The following is a 19,378-nucleotide window of genomic DNA, read 5'->3' on the forward strand; positions in this document are numbered from 1 at the left end:
CCCAGAGGTGCAAACAGTAGCTTATATTTACACTATTTACAGGTAGCGTGTTATTACATGATGGGAGCAGCATCATGGAAGCTCTTGTAGTGAGCTGATGAGAGTGTCTGGGGGCTCCTCAGCACTCGCGTTTTATCCCCTGGCCTTCCCAGGATTCCCTACAGAAAAAAACAATGAAGGCTAGGGCAGTCAAATGAAATGACCATCTCCACCTTCACCGCCAAAAAGGGAAGGTAACACATGCTTCCTTCCCAGCCCAGGGAAGGGGAAGAAATACGCCCACTTAGCCTCATGGCGAGGGAGAAAACACTGCACACCACGCTCGACACAGCACAGTATGAAGACGTTGAGTCCTACGTAGAAATGAACTCTAGTCCGTTGCATTGCTGAGTATGCGATGCCAGGCTGACCACGACTTGTGGAAACTGGCATTAAATGCGAATGCGGGGCAATTTTGAACATGTTGAGATGCTGTTTTCACAAAGTATTGACACTCCTACAAAAGCTAGGGTTGTTCGTTAGGCACAGGCACTCGTCAACAATTTTAATTAGGTAATAAACGACGAGACGAAACTGAAAGCAAATCAGGGAGCAGTTCCGTTATTCGTGGTGGGTATGGGATGACGTCACGAAAATCCATCGCCAAGGACGTCACAAGATTCGCTACACCCCGATACGGCTGACCAGGGCAACTTTACTAGATTAGGTTCAGTTTACAAGTTGCACCGCGCAGTGCGTAACCACCACTGATTCCGCTTCAACTGGCGCTGCAGTCGCATCAGGATCTCACCCGCACTTAGTCCCCCGTGTGGCCTCCGTTAAAACTGCTTGTATTCTTTTTTCGGTTCCCATGTGTTCGGTACTTTTCGGTGCTCCGTAGCTGGTGCGATGACTGCTGATCCGCCTAACTGTTTTGTGTGCATCTAAGCCGACAAAGTCATGCCGACGTGCTGTTTGCCGGGTTATACGAGCGGGTACCGAAACGACACAAGCCGGTCGGTCCGCCGTTTCTTTGTCGCTCCGAGCGACGAGAAACAACGTTCGGCGTGGATCCCATATACTCCGCGCCGACAAGGACATCACAATCAAGTCCTGAGGTAGCTATTTGCATTATCACGATTAGGACATTCTGAAAACGTATGTGCACCTGATAAATGTAAAAACTGTCAAAATCCGAAGGGCTAAGTGGTGTCTTTTCGATGGTGTGCTGCCGAGAATCTCCCTAAACTTGCCCGCACATTTATCAAAGCCAGCGGAGAAAAGACGAAAACAAAAGCGAGAAAGGATTGGGGTCACTATAGCCTTGAAACTGCATCACCGCAATTCAAACAAGCTTCTTGCAGCACAACTCCACCTGATGCCGTGGAAGACAATATGCCCTAGCCATCCGCGTCATCGTTTAACGAAATTGAATGTGGAGAGCTGCCACCATCAGACCAGAGAGTCGCCATGGAGAATGACACAATAAAATTTGCAGCATTTTTTTTTCCACACTGAAGTTCCAGCATAAGGCCCTGCAAATAAAGTAATGCGTTGTTCGGGGCAGTGACAGAGTGGGAACCAAAAGTGAAAAAAGCCGCGAGGTGAAGGCTTTCGTGAGCGTGAACATTGGGACTATGCGTGACCTTTGTGACTTCGTCGGCAATGTGCGCAAGTTTCATGCATGCTCCGGATATGATGTACTAGGCAACAGCTGAATTTAGTTCAGACGCCAGGTACTTTCCAAGCAGCCAGTACATTCATTTCGCTGTACTAAAGAAACACGCCTTTGAAAAAATCTAGAAAGCAAAAAAAGTGACGAATCTGCAAAAACAGTAAATAAACAATCAGGGCCGCAGCTTCAAGAGTGTCATTCATGAAGAAGCACAACTTTGGAATTCATGCTGAATTGCTTGCGAGTGCAGTGCCCGCCGAGTTAGCACGATACAACAGTTACATTGAAAAAAGCGGGGGGGGGGGGGGGGAGAAGGCTGACTAGCACAGAAGCCATGGCCGTTATTTGCGAAGCGCTTGTGTTTTTCGCAAGTCCTTTGTATTTTTCGTATTCAGTCCAAGGAGATAGGGGAGGGTTCCTTGCGCATATATGCACGCACACACAAAAACGCACGCACGAACATAGATATTGGTTGAACGGGTTGAACCCCCTCCCGAAAAAGTTTCTGACTACGCCCCTGCTTTGTATAGGAATACAAATTCAGAATGTTTCGTCCAAAATACTCTCGTCATAACCTTAGACGAATCGCAACAAAAGCAGGTCATGTGGGGAAGCAGTGAACAACGTTACTAAAAGGCAGCGAAACCATGCACTAATGCGAAACGCCTGATGTTTCAGGAGCTTTGGTCCGGGGACTGTGGAGCATGCCGCGTTCGCATGTTTTGAAGCAAGCACAGAAAAATCGGCAGTGGCTGAGATATGTTGCAGCGACGTATTTACAGTTTCAAACGCCGTTAAATGTAACTAAACGCGCATATTGGGCGCCCGAGCACAGCTCTGCTAGCCTTGCGAGTGGCAAGGATGGATCTCAATGGAACGCTCCGCCACCTGTCGGCCAAACTGATAATGGAGACACAAGCAAAGCACGGCGCCAGTGGAGTGTTTGTAAACTGAACCTAGTCTCGTAACGTAGGACCAGAGCGTAAATATAGCTCACGTGCCTCTTTTGACGCGCGAAGAGCAAATTGGCGATGTCATCCGACGTAGAATTAAGCTGTGCCAACTCGTCTGAACTTACAAGCTTAGTGACAAGTTCTACGACAATTGCAGCTACTATCTGAGCGTGCAACGATCATCTCTTGATTTGAATCCGCCGGAGCTTGATGCGTTTGACATGCCCGGAACAGATTTCCACGTTGCTTATTATTGTTAGACTGGACCGCAACGATGACTAACATGCTGTATGCACCTTACTACACAGAACTGGGCTCGTGTTGTCGACGCCACTTATAAGAAATCGCTGCGTCCGCCTGCTGGGGAAGGCGTGGTTTTTAAAAAAAAGAGTAGGCCCTTTCGTCACATACACAGGGTGGTCCGCGCTTACAATTGTGACTCAGGAATATGCTACCAATTTTAAATTTATTTTCTTTAAAATTCGTTGACTTACGTTTGTATAGGTTGGCACGTGTCACCACGATACCCACGGCAACTCCTGCTCAAGGTTTCATTTAAGTCGGTGAATATACAGGAAACGCCAGAGGTCTCCTTTAAAGGTGTTATGATATGGTCACCCAACAATTGAGGGTTTTCAGCGAAAAACGAAGATAGCTAGAGAGCCGCATATGCTTGTACACGTGTGAAAACTTGACTAAAAGAGATTATTTCAGTCCGAAATAAGCCGTAGAAGTCATCGGCTGCAAACTCTGCCCACCGCTAGCGGCCGCCATTTTGTCATGGCGTGCATCACGTCACAAGCTGAAGGAGCAATGCCGTCGTCTGCTACCAAACAGCCCATTCCGCACGTGGTTAGTGTTGCGAGAATTGCTTCCCCGTGGTCCACGCTTGTCAGTGGGTTCCAAGTGTTGCGGTGTGTTACCGGTGCCGAGAGTCTCCATGCCGAAGGGTAGCCCCTGTGTCGAGTCTCACTGGGCCCTGGCGGTAGGACTGCAGCGCGCCCAACGCGCTGCGATAGCCCACTTTGCCAGGGTACGCTCGCTTTGTGCGTCGCGACCGAAGTTGCTTCGCCGAAGGGTAGTCCCTTTGTCGGGTCTTCCTGGCATTATGACATAACATGTTATGACATATTATGACGTGAAGTGACATGTGCACTTTTAAACAGAACTCGGGAAGTTTCCTCATCAGGGATAAGTTTAGCAAGCTGCCTCACCATGGACAACAGTTCTTCCGGTGGCCTGTGTTTTTAGACCGCGAACTTCGGACCCAGTGAAAGCGCATCTAGGACGAACCATGGAATATTCAGCTGCGAAACAAAGCCCCATGAACAGGGCTCCTCTGAGTCGGGTTTTTTTTTTCGGTAGACGGCTCTGGAGCTCCTTCAAATCAAGTTGCCACAGCCACTCTGTTCCCTGGTCGACGAACATTCAGAATCCCGAATCCTGCTTTGTACACCCACGGGATCACCGGTGCAACTTAAACTCGTCATAAGAACTTGCTGGTAGAGCCGCACCTGGCGGTACAGCTTCAAACGTAGGAGGGTTGATAGGCGAGCTAGTTGGTATTTATTCATAAAGAAATAATTGGGGGCGTAAACTAACGGAACACAAGAGTGGAGACAAACAAGCGCTGGATTTTGCAGGACCTAGATGAATGTGCTGGTGATGGAACAAAGCCTCCTAAGAGGTGAACTATTCCTTACGGAATTATTTCGCGACGTTTGCAGCGCCTACATTTGTTGGCGTATGTGTCGTCTTTCAATTTTTCCTCTTCATATGTGTCGTGCTAGTATAAGCTAAAATTCATAGCTAAAGGGCATAGGCGTCTAGAAAAATAGATCAAAGTCACCGAAGTTCATTTAGAAATGCTTCGTATCTGGAAGATATAGAAAGAAAAAGGAGCGACAAATATTTCAGGTGTATGTCATCAAAATGTTGGGCAGCAGATGCATCAGTAAATCGTCTGTTGACCCTGTTTTTATAGCGGTCAGTGTTTTTTTATATTATGTTGTTTGACAATCTGGCAGTGCTATTGCTACCACGTGGTTCTTCAGCTTTATATGTGCAGTGAATTCAAAATAAAGCCTAGTTGCGAGTGTGCCTCTTTCCTGTCAACAAGTTCTAACAATTTTGTACGCGTCGGTTCACCCAATAAAGCGACCATGTAGATACGTGTGTCCTGTTCATCATGTACAGTCCTCTTAACTCTGACGTTTCTACTATGACCGGGCTAAACAAATAACCTTGTGATCATGGTAAGACTCTTGATCTCGTATTTGTATCAGTTGATTTTCACTTGCCTGGCGTTGACTGGCTAGCAATGTCTTCCAAAGCTCCTAACGATAAGGTAAAAGAACGTATGCTTGATATTAATTTTGCCTTTGACTTTGCTCAAGTTGTTGAAGGCGTTACAAGGATTCAGGACAACAGCAACTCTATCATTTCTTTGTAGGCGGTGGCGTCTTATGAAACGCCACATCTCGAATCATTCTAGGAATTTCCTATCGCCAGTCGGTCCTTAGCCTCAGAAACAATAAATCCTGTTTGGCTAACCAAGTTTCACGTTTTTGATCCTTTTCCAAGGCCGATGAAGATCATGTGATATACATCCTCTCATTTTATGTACATAATTTCTCCTAGAGTAATGTGAATGTTCACCGTTTGCACATGAGTCCATCGATCGATTTGTGTCTTTGATACACAAGAATAAGAAACACTTGAATGCTTGGAATAGTCATTTTACTATTCATTTGCTAAGAAAATTGAAATGTTTTGAGAAAAACATCTTGCGCGCAGAAGCTTATAGCAATAACTTTCAGATTTGTCATGCAAAGTTAAAAGTTAAGCAGCCACTGCGAAAGTCAAAGAATTGCGATTTCTTTACGCAGTTTTATTACTAAATCACTGTAGAATTTATGAGAAGCATTTTCTCTATCTTCAACGCACGTGGACGCTTTCGCCACTAATTTTGCTCAAATCACTGACACCGCTAAAATTTCGAATCCAATCAATAGGCAGTTCAGGTCCTTTACTAATGATAAAAGAAAGTTGCCCAACTCTTGTCAACATTATCATCGACTCCTGACCTTGTCGTAAGTGAACAAGGAGTTTTCAACAGGCTATTGAAATCTAACAACAAAACAAAATCAGTTAGTGCTCATGAAATACCGGATGCTCTTTTCAAAAGATACGCCGAGTGGGTTGCCCGATATCTGTACGTTGTTCTTACTGAGTCGTAGAATGACGGATGGGTGCCAATCAATTGGAAAACATCATGAATGAAACCACTGAATTAAAAGCAAAAGAAAGGTGAAATGAGTAAATGGGGGTCAACATCACTATTGCCAGTGGTTTGTGAATTGGTCGAAAAATCAGTTTGAAATCACATTTCAAAAATTTTAGCCTCTTGTGATACTCTATCTGAGTGGTAACACGGATTCAGAAAAACCTATTCGACTTTTACCCAAGTATACCAGAAAGGCCACGACCTTGTACTGGCAATCAATGAAAATGTGCGGACTGATGCGAATTTTATGTACTTTTCCAAGGAAGTGAACAGTTTTTAAAAACTAGTTTCCAAGCTTGACAGCATCTTTGAAAATGCGTTGCTTAGTAATGAATTTTATCTTGACTTGAGAATGAGCGGCAATTTGTTTTATCTAAAGGAGAATACTCTGACAAGGTTTCTGTGCAATCTGGAGTTTTCTAGAAAGCAGTACTTTGATCGCTTTTGTGTCTTTTGCAAATTAATGACACTATGAACGACATACGTCTTATCAAAACGCTCTGTACTCACAACTGCGTCGTTTACTCCATGGTAGAAAACTCCCACGATCAAATGAAGCTGTACGCCACATTTCAAAAAGATATACCTTTGTGTGATTAATGGCAGACGCCTCTAAAATTTCAAACAGCGCATTTTTGCGCATTTAACATAAAAATAGCTCTTCTTGTTTGAATATCATTTTTACAATACTCTCCTTCCTTGGGAGCAGTACAAGCAGCGAGGAGTTTACATTATCAACGACCTGATGTGAAATAAGCGCATCAATTACAGTGAAGCTCGTGCTAACACACGACTTTCGTTGCTTGGGAGAACCTTCAAGCACTCCACTCCTACTGCAAGTTTCCTGGCCTAAAAATGAACAGTCTTATCATTACCATGTCGTTCGCTTGTTATAATGAATTCCTTTACGTTGTCTTAAACAAACAAAATTGAAACAGAAAAACTAACCAAGGCAGCCCGTTTTGCATACGATAGCTATGGTAGTACATCTGTTAGTGTCCTGCTATCGAGTAGTAACCTTCTACCTATCACTGAAATAAACCGAATTTTTGTCGCAAACCTTTTATCAGCTAGTTAACAAGCACTATAAGTAGATAAGAGCAAGTTATCATAATTTTCGTCTGGCTATTGTACAAGGCAGCGCTGTAACCTCTACATGACGTCCTTTTAAGCATGCAATTGTTGCTTTATGTATTCATTTTTCCCGAATAAATCATACATTGGAACAACCTAACTAAAGACGTCGTTTTACAGCCATCGCTTCAAAAACTTCCTTCTGTATGATTGCGTAATTTATATTGTTTTTAACTTGTGCAGAATTAATGCCGATGTTATCCAATACCTGCATGTGTGCGTGGCTTTCTCGAGTAATAACTGGTCTGTACATATTAAGTTGTACGTTGTTACCATAGTTGGTCATGCGTTCGTGAATACTGTATCCGGTTTTCCCTTTTTTTTCAAATGTGATACCTTTATTTTTTCGCAATTAGTTCATGTTTAGATTGGTGTTTACTTTGCAATACGCATGAGTGTGATTCTCATCCTGCCTCATCTTGCCTAGGTGAGATTGCAGTATGTACAAATAAAGAAAGTCACAGTTTTGTCGCAAAGGCAAGACAATAAACGCGATCGCAACAAATTGTGAGGTCCCGCGAAAAATTGCAAGTAGATTGAAACGTACCCCACGTTTTCGGATTTTTTTGCCTTTTTCTGTATTATTTTTTTCTTGCATTTTCATATGTATAGGTAAATATAAATATGCAGTGAATGACTGTGAGGCCCACGTCCACGCGGCCGCCAACGCTTGCGGTGAAATACAGCCGAGAGCATCCATGTAATTGCTATTGGAATAATAAAGAAATAAATATGTGTGTGCTCTACGACCATTGGAGCCAGCATGCGGGCGGGCAATTTCGACGTGCAAGTGAACTGAATTTTGGTAGCACCGTTGAATTGGGCATGACGACGGCCCAAGAATATGTGCGGTGCAAGATTTCTGAAGTTCTGATTGAGGTAGGAAAATAAGCTCATGGATACATCATTCACACTTTTAATATTACTATACTTGGCCACAGTTTTTCTTGACATTGGAGTGAAGGCTATGGAGGCCGGGCCTCCGCACATTTGTGTTACTACGCAAGTAGTCCGGCAGTTTGCAGCCGATTTCGGTTCCAGTTTCGGTTTTCGCTTGCTCGCTTCGCTAGTGTGTTTATTATAACAAAATGTATGCATGCAAAATGGGAACGTCAGAGTTAAACTTTGATGAGAGTGCATACATGCAGCTAGTTACTGTGCTCTTTATATACTGGTACATATAAAATTTTTCGTTGTTCAGAACGTTTTCCCAGCATTATTCAGCCTTTATAACAGTGAGGTTTAGGTTCCGTGTTCAGCCCAGTATATACGAGTACGCGCCACACGTGATCGAATGTCAACGTTTACGGTATTGAGCCCTGGTACAGGCGAAATGAAAGGCCGGTTGCGGCACGATCCGGCCACGGGCCTGTCTTGTTTCAGTTTTGCTGTATTCGGTTTACGCCCTGAAAGGCTGTCAGCAATGATCGGCGCAGACTGCGCCTTGGTGTTCGAGAAGCATCACAATTGTTGTAGATCGTTGTTAAGATTGCGCGCAAGACGCGAACAGTGAAGCTGATTTCAGAGCTTGGGCGGCCACCAGTGATAAGGCTCGAAAGTTCGATGCGTGATGTATAAAAGACGGCGCGTCCCAACGATGAGCAGCTTTTCCACGGCCGATGTTGTGCTCGCCGCTGCAAGAGCAAGCAGCAGACACAGCCGGCGTGCGGAAAACGTGGTGCCGTCCAAGAAAAAAAAAAGAAAAAAAAACTAGGGCGCAAGATAACTTCTTTTCAATGAACAGCGTCCCATACTTGTTCTATCTTTATAATGAAGAAAGTTTTATACATTCGGGCCAAGTAGCTATTAGAATCAGAAAATAAAATAGGTGCTATTTCCTGGCGCGCGCGCATGCAGGCGGTTCGGCTCTATAGCTTCCACAGTGCTGTCTAGAAAAGCTGTCGCCGAGTATAACAGGTGCATTCGCCCTCCGTGTTACGCTGCTTAACACTTAGGCAAGCCACAAAGTGTAAGTGCTAGCGCATAATTTATGTTCGGATGCTGTGGAAAGAGCGTAGTTGCGTCAGAAACAAATAGAATACACACATTCGTCCTGAGCAGAAAAGCTACACTTTCTTTTTGCTTTCCCATTGACGCCGTGCATGACCAATGTGTCTTACTGCTGGCGAATTCATTTCTTCAGTGGCACCACTGGTTTGTTCAGCGAAAACAACTGCAACCTATTGTACTCTCTGAATGTGGGTTGGTGGCCCAAAAGCTTCGTGTGTAATATTCATAACATTGGGGTGATACAAAATTGTTGGAATAAAAAGTGCGAAGCAGTTCCTTTGCCCCTTTGCCGGTGCCTTGTCCCGCACAATGGCAGCGATTGTTTGTGCTTATTTAGAAATAAACTGTCAGTTTTCTTAGATTTTTATGTCTTCTTACAATTTCTGTGAGTTTTTCAACAGACTTATTGTCACTAAATTTTATACCTACGGGAATACAAATAATCACTACAGATTCCATACGGCGATAGTTCAGATTTATGAGGTTACGTATAGCCCAGCAGTCAGACAAAAGCACTCAGCATTTATTCGCAACAGCTCTGGCACAAAAATTCGCCCCGTAAAAAAAGGTCGAATGAAGCCACCACAACTTTAATCACCATTAGGGCTCCCACACATCTGAAATAGAAGCACTCGAGCAAACGCAACGTGTGTAGTACGCTGCACTTTGCGACACATGAAGCGAACGTGCAACGTTTCTTCTGCCGTGAACTTTTTAAAGCGTGAATCATGAGGAGCTGTTGAACGCCGTGCATGACGTCTGATTGATTTCAGTGAATATGCACGATCTTCGAAAAGTGCTTCTGGAGTGTATACCAGCCAGTGCCTCTAAGGTCGTTTATAGTGATGATAATGCCAATAATACTAATAGTAATTTTCAATCAATTATTCATTCAAGGTGCCAAGTAATAACCATAAGGCCTTTGTACAGGTGTACGCAAAAATAAAACAATAAAAGTAATCTACATTCTACTGAAAATAAATCGAGTAAAAAAAACATAAACACCCAGACAAAAAGGATTGAATGCAAAGTGGGAAGAATAAAATACAAGACCAGAATTATGAAGTGGCAGTGAAAAATAAACGAAAATATACATAACTATGTGGAACGCTTTTTGAAAAGTGGAAAGTGGAAGAATCTGTACATTACAAACAATTATCTTAAGCTAGTGCAAAGCTGAAATAAAAACAATGGCAGAGAACGGTTTAAAACATGATCATTATAAATCATCAGCACCATCATCAGTCTGACTACGCCCGATGCAGGGCAAAGGCTTCTGCCAAAATCCACCAATCTACCCGGTTATGTGCTTTTCGTTGCCACATTATACCTGTGAACTTTTTAGTCTCATTGGCCCTCCCTAACTCTCTGTCTCCCCTTCGTGCGTTTGCCTTTTCTGGAAATTCAGTCAGTTACCCATAATGACCAGCGGCCTAGCTTTCTGCTTTGTGCGTTTACGTCCTCTGAAAATTCGGCCAGTTACCCTTAATGACCAGCGGTTATCCTGCCTAAGCGCTACGTGCCCGGCTCAAGTTCATTTCTGCTTAATTTCAACTAAGATATCCATAAACCCTGGTTTGGTGCCTGACGTATTCTGCTGTCTACATGTCCCTAAAGGTAAACCTATTATTTTCCTTCCCGTCGTTCTCTGCGTCATACTCAATTGAAGCTGAACACTTTTTGTAAGCCTCCAGGTTTCTGCTCCGTAAGTAAGTACTGGCAAGATGAAGCTGTTATATACCTTCCTCTTGAGAATTAGAGGCAGGTTACCATTTGTGATTTGAGAGTGCTTGCTGAATGTCACACACCCCATCTTTATTCTTCCAGTTAATTCACTCACATGGTTTGACTCAGTGGTTACTACGTGTCCTAAGTAGACATATTTCTTTACAATTTGCAGCTTCTCTACACTTATCGCGAAGTGCCCTTTTCTGCTGAGACTGTTGCATGCTACTTTAGTTTTGTACTTATTTATTTTCATACTTACTTTTCTGCTTTTCCTTGTCCAGTTATGTAATCATGAGCTGTAATTCTTCTCCTGAGTTACTCATGTGCCTATTTTTTTAAACTTACTTTTCTGCTTTTGCGTGTCCAATTATGTAATCATGAGCTGTAATTCTTCTCCTGAGTTACTCATCTAGGTAATGCCATCAGTGAATTGCAGGTTACTAAGATGCTCTCTATTGACTCTTGTCCGGAACTCTTTCCAATCTAGGGTCCTGAAAACCTCTTGTAAGTACGTGGTGAATAGCATTAAAATGATCGTGCCTTCTTGTCTTACACCCTTCTTCATGGGGATTCTGTCGCTGTCTTTACGAAGAATTGTGGTGGCTTTGAATCCTCTGCATAATTTTCTCTATATGTTTGTGTTGGGCACTTTGATGCATTGATTTCATAGTGTGTGCATTACTGCTGCTGTCTCGACTGAGTCAAACGTGTTCTCATGATTTATGAAGGCTATGTATAGGAGTTAGTTGTACTCCAGGAATTTTTTTTATTACGTGATTGATAGTATTGTGAAGAGGTTTATTGGGCGAGCATAACGGACAGGTGCAAAAATGCAGATAGCCACATGACGAGGAAGATGGTGAAGCTCGAGTGCCAATCTCGTGGTGCCTTCCTTTCGTGATGATGCTGGGTTGTTCCCTGATGTTATCCTTTTTCCTTCGTTGTAATAGCCCCGTTAATAAACATGAAGTCATCCTGTAAATCTAACAGGTGGGAACGAGCGGGTCGAAGGACGGCTTCAAGCGGTCTACGTGAACAACATCGCGTCCCCGCCGACGATGGTCACCGAGCGGCGTAACTGGTTCAATGGCGTAACTTCTTCTTTTTAAGTTACTCAAAAGTCTCAGCTGAGGTATTACTCGTGGAATGGCGGGATATTATTGATTGACGGGCTATGTGCGGTCTACCACGTGGTATGTAACATGGTAATTTAAAAGTAGCCCGGTAGACAATCCAGGTGCACATGGTACTACATACAGTCGTACAAGGGTCCCAGGGGAGAACTTCACGGAAGAAGGGTGGTCCTCATCACGGGCCTCATTCTGGCGTTTCTCGTTGGCCATGGTATACTGCTTCGCTAATTAGCGGCGCCTCACTGCAGTAGTCTAGTGCCTCAGGTACTTGGCTTCTGACCCGTGGGTCACGGGTTGAAATCCCGGCTGGGGTGGCTGCATTTTAGAAGGAAGCCAAATGCTGTAGACCCGTGTGCTCAGATTTGGGGGGTGCGCGTTACACGAGCCCAGGTGGTCGAAGTTTTCGGATCCCTCTACTACGGTGCCTCTCATATTAATAAGGTGGTTTTGGAACGTTAAACCACACATATCTATCACTAATTACCAGCCTTCTTCGGCGTGACAGGCGGCTTCGGACATGGTCGTGCACTCAGAATCACCTGGTGCGTATGGCAGCAAAGTTTCAATTGCGTGCGATGGCTGACGTCCGTATAGAAGAAAGAATGATTAAAAGTTGGTGGTGAGTTGGGTAGGGGTGTTGTACGCGTAGATCAAAAACGGAAGTACCAGGTCCCAGTTTAGTTGGTCAGATGCAACATGCGTCGACAGTATGTAACCAAGGATCTGATGAAACCAATCAGAAAGCCATTTGTCTGAAGGTGGTAAACTGTACTTCTCCGTTGTAAAACATGGCACTGCTTGAGAAGTGTTTGAATTACGTGGGATAAAAATACACGGCCCCAGTCACTGAGGAGTTCGCTAGGAGGGCCATGACGAAACACGAAACAATTCAGCACGAAAGCTGCGACGTGCTGAGCGGTCACCGTAGGACGAATGGCAGGTTTGGCGTACCTTGTCAGGTTATCCACAGCAACGATAGCCCGCTGGTCATCTGCCGTGGTCAATGGCAGTGGTTCATAAAGGTCACTTCCGACACGAACGAATGATCGACCAGGGCACGCAAGCGGCTGTAGTAAAGCTGCTCCTGATTACAGTGGTTGTTTCCGTCGCTGACGCGCGTGGCAGCCACAAATAAACTGTCGAACAAAGGTAAAAATCCCATGCCAGTAGTACCTCTTCCATCGAGTATTAGATGGAGCGCAAGTCGATTTGTCTAGTGAATTGCCAGTTCACTTCAGCGTAACTGGCGGGTCGAAAACGAATATGGCAGGTCTGTTTTCGCCACATTTTGCTTGTGGATATTTTAATGCGAACGCACGAAATTTGTTGCCAACGCTTATCTCAGCATCCAACCATTGTGTGCGACAACACCCGCACATTTCTAGTTTGAAATTGCACCTGCTGGAAAAAAATAATGTATTGAAAAAACTGAGAGAACGCACATTCATAGCGCTTGCGAATATTCAACAATAAATAAATCTGAAATCAGGTGAGTATGTGGTTGATCTTCTATACGAATATATTACTTCGTTCAAGCAGCAAATGCAATTTCGAAAAGGCACGGTGCGTTAGCTGTGTCACGCAATGGTTCATTGCAGAGACAAGCATATGGCAACGAATTTGATGGGTGTGTGCGGAACATATATCTAGCTATGAGCGAAGCATTACAAAAATGAGTTTGCCAAGTGAGGGCATTAAATCCACAGGTCAGGAAGACGTGAAACAAAAATAGACTATTCAAATCAACTCCCGCTCCATTGATACTATAACCTGCAGCAAATATGCAGTGCCGACACTTGGCAGTATGGGCACCAGTCAAAGCAAGTCAAGGCGCTGCGTCGAAACATTCAAGTTAGGTGTGCCGATGGCTGGGAATTCTGTGGCTGAAAATATAACTTACAGCTGGGCTCAGAAGCAGGGTACTATAGTCGCTAAACTGGAAACAGGTTATAAAACAATATGCATGCATGACAAAAGACGCACAACACTGAAATGAGTAACTTTCCTCACTAACCTTTCTATGCTTCATCTTCTTGTTGAGACAATTGCTGCTGTGCAGGCTTGTGGTCGCCTTCTGCCGCAAACCAATTCCAACAGTTTCTGTGAAGCTCCCATGCGTGCCGTACCGGCCTTTGCCTACCTCAATGTAATGGTAGACCACTTTACCAAATGAAAGTAATTGGAACTCCTATAAGCCGACTCTAGGAGGCCCTTGAAGGCATCACATCGTTACTAGGTGAACCTGCACACACACAAATAAGAAATCATTTCATACTTCAACACGAAAAAAAGCACTTATTACTTCACCCCGATTGCTTAAACGATATGCTGAGTTTCATAAGCTCTGATATACACTTCAAACTGAAACACATGCAGTTGAACCGCACTATCTTTCAGAGGAAAGTAAAAAATGAACTTATGGGCTCTAAAAAGAGGAAAAATGCAGTACGTAACAAAACAAAATTTATTTTCAAATAATACACTGGAAAACTATATGTGCGACGTTTCCTGGAGAACTTACCTTTTTCAGATAAGCAGTCAAAGTCTCTACACTGTAAGCCAAAACCATCCAAGTTTGGGGTTTTTGCGGCTCATGACCTCTGAAAACTCTCTCGCGTTTAAAATTACTACCTCGTGTAGGAGTGAAAGATGGTACATGACATAGTTTTACCACCACCTCTCAGGCAAGTAGTAAAAGGATGTCAAAATCCAGTTTTACCACGTAGGGAGTTTTCTATCACGTGATTTTTAACCTGCGTTTCAGAGTTTATTACCACGTGACTGCAAGGTGCGGCTGCTTCGGCGGCTTTTGCCCCATGCCCCCCATTGTGACGCTCGCAGTGAATCATGAAGCTACGCGATGACCACAGATATTTTTATTTTTTTGGTATCGCCGTGCCTCAGGACTGACCTCGAGTCAACGCACTTTCACTGGAACTGGGGGCAGCATAAGCACAACAAGCGAGAGCAGCATTCTGTGAACAAAAAAGAAAAAAAAGACGGGGGGGGGGGGGGATCTCAAAAGAAGGAAAAAAAGAAAAAAACCTGCTGTGGAAAGTTGTCCTGCATATTTTCGCAAAATGTTCGCTTTTGCTCGGCGGTGGCCTTGGAGACAGACGGTGCAAGAAGCTCGGTATCTGTGTGTCTCGTTGGGCTGATGGATCTGACGTGTTTCCTACATCATCGAGCGATTGTGCGCTTCCGAGCGCCTCCGAACCTGCACGTGGTAACAAAATCAATCTGGTATCATCGTCCGTGCTTGCCTACTGGAGAAGCAATAAGCAAAATGCTTCACTCTGTCGTCGGAACCGAGCCGCGGCCGCCAGTGACCAGTGGGAGTGTGTCGCCGGGACAGGTGAAAGAAGCATCGCATATATTTTGTTCTACAGTAGGCGATGTCTGCATAAGTAAAGTGCTGCCCGAATCGCCCATCTCATGCACCAACTGTTCTCAAACATGTAGCGCGAAGCCGATACGAGGCAGACGGAACCAACAAGCGGCTGCAGGTGAGCACGAAGAAAACCCGGACGGTGGTCTTTCGTTGGAAGTATGCATACACCGCCCCGTCGCCGTAAGATAGCGGTCACGTGTTCATTTGTGTCTGAAATGACGACGAAATTCGCACAGTATATGTGTTCTGTGATCGCCAGCTGTGTTTCATCGGATAGCCGTGCTCCTCGGAAAGGCCTAGTACGCCGTCGGTAAGAAGCTTGTGTGCAGGCGTGCACCGCTCTTCTACGCCCGTTGTGATGAATACGTGCTGCTGCTATGTTTGTGCACTGTCGCTCAATGAAAATCATTGAGCTACCATGGTTTGTGCGTAATTAGGTATATTTTGTGGACTCAAAAAGGTGAGATCGAGTAGATTTATAATAAAAGGTCGGTGTGACATTTAGTGCGCTGCAGCCCACCTTAAGTTTACGCTTGCACCTTCAACCGTTGTTGTTAATCATTGCAAAAAAGAGCTCTTCAACCGGTACTACAGGGCCGGTCGAAAAGTCGTGCTTATATATGCTGGATTGTCAAAGTGTAGTTCCGCAACGCGTGCAGTCTGTTCGAGTGGTGTATTATTCTGCAGTAGTTGTGTGTGCGTGTTTGTCTGTATGTGAATCTATGTGTCACCAATTCTGCCGTTCAATAAATTCAATCAATTCTGCTATTTAATAAATTCGTCAACTCTAGGCGAATGCACTCGTAAATTTTTATTTTTTTACCACCAAAAATAACTCCCAGAAATCGCCTCAAAAACATTGTTAAGGAAGTAAAATTTTACTATCTTTATACCCGCTCAAAACTTCAAGGGGGTAAATAATTACTACTCTCCCTATGTTCAAAAACTCAGTTAGCACGAGAGTAAAGTTTTACCTTGATAGTAGGTGGTAAAAAAAACACAGGAAAGGTAGTGCGTGAAATGACAAATGGTTTACCCAGTTTTTGAGGTTATTTCAGATCATTTTCGTTTAGTGTGTAGAGCACCTGTAGTGCCCATCCACTTCATTAATATAGTGCCACTATGGTCAAGACTTGCCAAAAAGGGTTTCACCTATAGCGATATCTATACCCATGTCAGCCAGTGTCAATGAGCGATAACACAGCCCTGTCGGCAATGCAGACCAGTTTTGAACATTAAGAAAGATATAGAATGTTTTCAGCCATATTCGTGTTGGTCGAGAAAACGCTAAATGATTTGGCATGGATTGCCAATTCAAAGAAATCGGCTGTGACTCCATTCAGTTACGCCTACGTGTGTGTAGCGAAAGGCACAGTTGTTCTTATTGGAAAAAAATATTTAGCACCCACAACAGCTTTGCGAACACAGCCTGTCATAGCAAATGGCTGGCAGGCTGCATCTACAGAGCGGCTGCGGATGCCCACTAAATTTGTGTATTGTTTCCAGATTAGTTCTCTGCACAGTTACACGTTTCGAGGCACGTGGCTCGTTCTTCCTCCTTGTCCTTAGCTCGCTGCCTCATTTTGAATTCGTTCCGAAGTGCATGGCTCCTTTAAGCCCATGGCTCCGACGCACTTTTTATATCTGCCAATGAATCCGACCAAACCACCACTTCTATATTTACGGTGCAATGCTAGCCCCTCCTCTAATGAGTGTGAACAGCACAAAAGAGTTGAACACGCACACACAATGTTTACTTTACATTGTAAATGCAGTTGCGATGCAGTTTGCTTCTCCTCTGTCACATGCCATGTAACGCAGGGAGTGGTGCAACCACCGAATACAGCAAAACGGCGATGATGCAGCCAATGTAGCTCCCGCTAGGAAACTCTGAAATCAATATGTGTATTCAAAAGGGAGTACTTCACGGTCTCACTAAGCATGGCAATAAATATAGCCTCAAATTGACTTGGCAGTGATGGTGAGATTCCTGATATCTTTTTTTCTTGACTGGCATGCACTGATCATATTGTTTGGGAACATTAGACAATAGTAATAGCATCTAAAGATGAGGCGTTCATTATCAGTGACATAAGAAGCACGTAAGCAGGGCTGTTGTTGCCACACAAGGCCGCCTGTACATTTGAGCTGGAAACACTTCACTAGCAGACAATAACTGCTAATAAACAAATACTTGAAGCAATATTGATGTTCACACGGAGCAAAATAATGTAAGAGTCGTACTAAAGGAACCTAAAAGCTCGTAAGCTACGGGCTGCACAGGTCGCTCGCTTGTTTAGAGGTTTTCCTGAGGCATGAGCACTGTGGTGCAGCGCAATGAAGAACATATATATGCTATCTAGAGATAATAACATCGTGTATGCTCATGCTCTTCCAACTATATATATCGGCACTATCTTAAGGTCATTTTCGCATGTAGTGTATGTTCAAATGCAGTTTTTCTGAGCAATATTGTTTACTAGAATGATCTATATGGTTTACTTCTTTCTTCTTGTACCTATATATGCTTAGAAAGTGACAATATTGGTTCTGTTGAATAGCTTGTGATGTTATCGCAATTCTTTCCTATTGCTTTTATGTACGCAACTCCTGTAATAGCCCTGCATTCGGCTGCAGTAATTTAAAATCATGAAATAACAATCATAAGTCGCTCGCACCTGTAGCGTTCACTCCATTTGGCACAAAACACGTGACCAAGAACTGCGGTATTCGACAAGTCACCTGAATACTATCATGGGTTTACTCCAAATAAAATTATCTTCGCATTTTATGATTCCACGAAGTAGCACACTGCACAAAGCATAGCATGCACTGACATACCTCTCTTGCGTCGACGGCAGCTCGGCGTACGCACATACTTTTGAATGTGCAATTCTAGAACAGTGCACGCTAAGCTTCGCGTTTGCGTTGCGCATGCGTTCTGCGGCTACTTCTCGCGGGCTCCCTTTACATGACGCCCGCAAAAGGTAAACTTGCACGCTTTGTGTATGATATTCTATGCGCAGATTACATGTAGCTAGCGGTCTGCAAGCGCTCTGGGACATGACCTAGTTGGTTAAACACGGCGTGGTTGAACATATCGCAAGTAGGGGGATCTCTTCTTGAAAGAGGATAGCGAGAAAAGATTTTGAACATACGCACACAATACGCGGACCGTGTAATGAGGAATTTTATTTCACCTGTCATATTCAGAAGTACGGTGTCGTAGCGGCAGCATTCGGTCTTCTCATCGGTGCTTCCCGTGGTGAAGTCGTCGATGTCCTTGCGGCTCGATCATCGTACTAAGGTGGCCACTAAAGCCACACGTTCTTCGCATTTTTAACCTTATTATTTTGTCAAATTGGTATCTTATATATAAGAACTGCGTCTCAGTAACAGTTTACATGCGAGCAATGGTTAACACCACAAAATCATTCGTAAAAGCCATTGATTAGTATGGTGATGACAACGAAGACGATGATGATGATGGTGATGATGATGATAACTGTGGCCTTGCCCTTTGAAGCGGGCAATGAACGAGCATATACAGCCCGGATGTGACCTTTAAAAGGAAGAAGTTCTAGTTGTCTGCACTTTCAGGGGCACCTGATGGATTCCTGGTGCGCCACCAGTGCTCCTGCCGTCGCTTTTTTATTCCACCTCTTTCCAGTTAGGGGGCACACCCTATTTGCGAAATTCCAGCGCTGTCACCAAGGCACTGGGGTAACTGGGGTTCGTCTGCTCGAGTGGATGCTCAGACTGTAAGCCAGTGCATTAGAGCACACCGTGCTGAATGGCTTCCTCGGCCGCGTTACAACGGTGGCAGGTCGTCGGCGTGCTGAGTGTGAACTTGGCCTGCATGGCGCGAGGGTGGAGGACACCACCACAGGCCTCTGAGAGGGGACTGCTTCCCCTCGAACTGTCGAAGAACCGATCGGGTTTATTGGCTTGTTTATTTGTACGGTATACTGACAGTGTCGGCTTTGTCTGAGCCGAAGTCCTCCACCTTTTCAGCGTAGCGGCTTAGACGTGATCCCTCACTTTGTGTCTTTGTTCAGCTTGTGGGACGGTCGTGAGTAGGATGAATTC

Source organism: Rhipicephalus microplus, chromosome 9 (assembly GCF_043290135.1).
Source record: "Rhipicephalus microplus isolate Deutch F79 chromosome 9, USDA_Rmic, whole genome shotgun sequence".
Classification (NCBI taxonomy): domain Eukaryota; kingdom Metazoa; phylum Arthropoda; class Arachnida; order Ixodida; family Ixodidae; genus Rhipicephalus; species Rhipicephalus microplus.